Source organism: Carlito syrichta, unplaced genomic scaffold, assembly GCF_000164805.1.
Source record: "Carlito syrichta isolate Samal-C Ts95f unplaced genomic scaffold, Tarsius_syrichta-2.0.1 Scaffold139178, whole genome shotgun sequence".
NCBI classification, from domain to species: Eukaryota; Metazoa; Chordata; class Mammalia; order Primates; family Tarsiidae; genus Carlito; species Carlito syrichta.
This window is the reverse complement of record NW_007083274.1, coordinates 155090-156056: the sequence shown is the minus strand read 5'-3', so window position 1 is coordinate 156056 and position 967 is coordinate 155090.

Below are 967 nucleotides of genomic sequence, written 5' to 3'. Positions count from 1 at the left end.
GCATGCCTGTAATTCCGGCTACTCAGAAGGCTGAGGCAGAAGGATCTCCGGAGCCCAGCAGGTGAGGCTGCGGTGGCCGGGAGCGGCCACTGCACTCCAGTCTGGGTGACCGAGTGGGACTCCAACTCAAAAAATAAAAATAAAAATAAAATAAATAAAAAAAGAAAAATTCAGGCTGCTTACAATTTGGCCTTGGCTTTTACTTTCTTGCTTGTACAAAGCCTCACATTCAGCCAGAGGAGTACATAGCTGGGGCCCTCTCTTGTCTTTCCTTAGCATATGCACAGCTTTGCTAAATTCCAGGGACATCTGGAAGCCTACCACGGCCCACTGTGGCTGTCTTACTCAGGGTTTCCTTGTTAACTTCCTGACTTGACTCAGCAGCGTCTACCTTTAGTCAGTTAAGGAAAGCTCTGACAGAACCTTTCTCTGCATCTGTTGGGTTTCAAATGTCTTCATTCACATCAACGGTGGGGGTCCCAGTGGGTCCCCACTGTTAAAAATAGTCCAAGGAGGGGACAGGGGTGTGGAGAAAGGAGGTGGCGGCTGGTGATGGTGAGAGCCCCAGTGGGGCAAGGAGGATCTTTGGATGTTTATTTTCCATAATAAAGCATGTTTTTCATTCCGTTAGTTGTTCTTATGTGGTTATTGTGTGCTGGGTCAACGCAAAGGGCTCTGGTTCCCGCCAGGGCTCTGGAGGTTGCTTTAGGAGAAAAGGAGATGAAACCCCTAATTCAAAATCAGGATCCGGGCAGCGCTGGGCCTCGTCGCCCATGGTCCATCCGGGGCCTGGACTTCATTTATGCCTTAACGACATGTCATTTCCACGCGACCAGTGCCTCGTTTTCAGCAAGCAGTCGGTGTGTCCCAGTGAGTCCCGACGGCGCTGCTTGGTTTCAGCCCCGACCCTGCAGCGCGGCCCCTCCGTCGTAGGCGCTCTTGACGCCGGGCGCGGTTTCCGGGGGCC